This window comes from Acanthisitta chloris, unplaced genomic scaffold, assembly GCF_000695815.1.
Source record: "Acanthisitta chloris isolate BGI_N310 unplaced genomic scaffold, ASM69581v1 scaffold37594, whole genome shotgun sequence".
Taxonomy (NCBI): Eukaryota; Metazoa; Chordata; class Aves; order Passeriformes; family Acanthisittidae; genus Acanthisitta; species Acanthisitta chloris.
The window spans coordinates 1-3,167 of record NW_008668267.1 but is presented as its reverse complement, the minus strand read 5'-3'; positions in this window follow the sequence as shown (position 1 = coordinate 3,167).

The window sequence follows — 3,167 nt, the reverse complement described above, 5'->3', positions numbered from 1 at the left end:
TCTCTGGCAAACGACTTTGAGGTCTTGGTTCCATCTTTAAGATATCTCTACAGCCCCATCAACCCCAGCACTGACACCTGTCATGTCCAGGTCCTAAAACCCAGGGGCTCCAGGAGGATGCTGTGGCTGAGAGCCCCACACCAGCACCCCACACTCTGCTGGTGACAGATGAGCCATCCCCCTCCCATGGTCCTGCAGTGTTATAAGCTCAGTGTTTGGTTATCCCACAGCACTTCTACTCCTCACAGCTCTGAAGCAGCTCCCTCCTCCATGTAACTCAGCCTCGGGCATTTCCCAGTGAACACGGCCAAAGGGATTAAGCTGCCCCTGAGAAAAATGCAAACATTGGAAGACCATCTGGTTTGCTAACAGCTTGTAAATCCCCATTGAGATTAACCAGATCCCATGAAGATTATAATAATTAGGCTGTATTTAGTGCTTTGCATGTCCAAACCCTTGGATGTCCAGGAAGCCAGGGTGCCTCTCGCCAAGGTGGAAAGCAGGTAAGGAGTTTATGGCAAAGGCATGGCAGTGCCTGTCTGAGTCTCCATGCTTAAAGATGCTGGAAACCTTAGCCCCAATCAGGACTGGGATGGGGGCTTCCATAGCATGGAGGTTTGCTGCCCTAGCAGCATTGCAGTAGTGGGCACAGGGGGTTTAACCGTGTGGAACTGGGGCTGATGAAGACTCTGGCACGCAGGGAAGACGGGCAATGCTGTCGGGATGCAGAGTGAGCTCCAGGTGGAAGAGAGCATCAATAATTAAAAGAGAGGGATGAAACCAAAGCAGTCCTGAGATGCTGTCTGAAATTAAGAGGTGCTCACATGGCAGAGCACACTGGAAACCAGCCAGCCAGATGCAGGGGGGCGAGTGTGCTGGGGGCTGTCCAGCCCAGCTGGTTATCAGCTTACAGCCCTTGAGAGTCCCTGCCCTGATCTGTTGGGCTCCCTGCCTTCCTTGCCTCCAAACCACTGGGATTTGCACAGGAGTTATGGAAAAAGTGGGTTTCTGGAGAGGAAAGCAGTGCTGGTGTGGCCATGAGAGGCAGGACAGAGCCCCAGGTGCAGGGCGTCAGTGACGGAAGGGCAGGCAGCATCGTATCTGAGTGGTAATGACCATCCCAGCTTTAATTGTGCGCCATGTGAGTGGTATCAGGGAATGTAGGATGCAGCCACAACTCCCACAGACTTTGCTGAAGGGGTGGAGATTGCTGTGCCGACGGCTGCCCATGCTCCCTCCTGGGCAGCGAGGGAGGGTTTGCGATCTACAGAGTGTGCACTGGGGGCTGCATGGATTGTGCCCGGTGCTGCCGAGCCCTGGCATTGGCTGGCAGGTGGCCACAGCTCGTGCTCGCCAACCTCCGCCGAGTCTTACCCTGCAATTGTTTTAATTTACTAATGGGCAACAGCAAAACTGTAATTAGCTAAAATAGAAGTCTCCTTGCATAATTCTGGCCACCGCTACCACTTGGCAAGTTAATTAAATGCTGAATCCCCCAGTGCTGCTGGGGGATTTTTAACGACAGATCCAGAGAGCTTCAGCATCACAGTTGCGCGTGAATTCTCTGTTCAGTGACTCGGAGGTCTTAGAGCCTTGGTGGGAGCCAGTAGTGCCAGAGGCGTCCCAGCTCCCCCAGTTAGCTCATGGCTACCAGTCCCACCCTCCCCATCACCCCTCAGACCTTGCTGCAATCTCTCCAGTGCCTGGGTGATGCTCAGCCGTGGTCTTCATCCTGGTTCCAACCGCTCCCCACAGTATTACCCCTAGTACCCTGCCTGGTTATTTATGCTCTACAGTACTATTTTACACAATCAAAACAGTATCTGTTAAAATAGCAGGACAAAAATCTGTACAAAATAAGATAACCAGCATGAGGTATAAGTATCTTGCAGGGCACATCGCATCTCCCAGCATTAAATGCAGTGAATCTCACCAGAATATTGCATTTATTTGCTGACAAGTACTGTGCAGGGCTCATCACTGTGACAGATGGGTGCCTGGAAAATATGGAAAACACTTCTGGTATTGGAATCAAGATCCAAATTAACAAGAACCTCATAAAATCACTTCCCAAGCACTCTCCTTGGCCCCACTTGCAGGAAAGCTCCCATTTAAGAGGGCTCCTGATGTTCAGACACCTTCCACACACTCTCCTGCAGCAGAAACGAGGGCATCTCACCATGTGATCCCATCTCCCAAGCACTTAGCATCCGTGTGCTAAGAACACCGCAGCTCTGTCCGTGCTGTGGATGGTTTTTAGCACAGGAAAGGGACTGAGTCATGCTTGACCACTGGCTGTCAGGGCTGTTTCAGACCCATCTCGGGCAGTGCCTGGGGTCTGGCTGGCAGTGTTGGGGGTCCACCCTCTAAGCACTCCTGTGCCCTTCTCTCCTCTTGGCTAAGATTCTCTCACTGCCTGCAGCCTCCCCAGACAGACCCTGGTGCTCATTCATTTTGGATGCCACTGCCCAAGCATTGGCTGATGCTCGCTCCCCCTTGGATTCAGCCCACTCTCCCAGATGAACTCTCCAGAGACTCTCCAAATCCCCTCCCCACACCTCTTCTAAATGCCTTTGACCGAGCTGCCACAGTTTTAGGAGGTGAGGAAGAACGTGCCGACCCGTGCCAATGGCTCTTCTTGGGGATGCTTTGATTATGGAGGGGAGGATGCACATCATGGTTTGACAGGGAATGTTTACAAAGGGCATTTAGAATGTCATGTGCCATCAGCAGACAACCACGGGCCTGGTTCTACCTCTGTCCCAGCCCTTATCTCTCTTAGGAGGCTGAGGCAGTGATGGGATTTGAAACCAGGGCAAGGAAACAAAACACGCACCTCGATGGCATAAGCACCAGAGATCAGGAGGCGAGATCGAGCACACACAGGAGATGTTTGTGGGAGCTGTGTCCATGGTCGGAGCAGACCAGAGGGGATTCAACTACCCCGACACCAGGAGGGGACTGAGACCAAGGGGAACTGGGGCAGCAGGCAGACAGGGGCAGCCCAGGGACAGCCTGGGGTTGTGTGTCCCACATCACCATGGGACAGTCACCTCCAGGACTTAGCAGAAAGTGCAGGGTATACTATTGCCTTGATTGTGCCCTTTTTCCTCTAAAAATATCTCAAAATCCCACTCAAGCTAGGGGCAGAGCTGTCTGCATGTGTG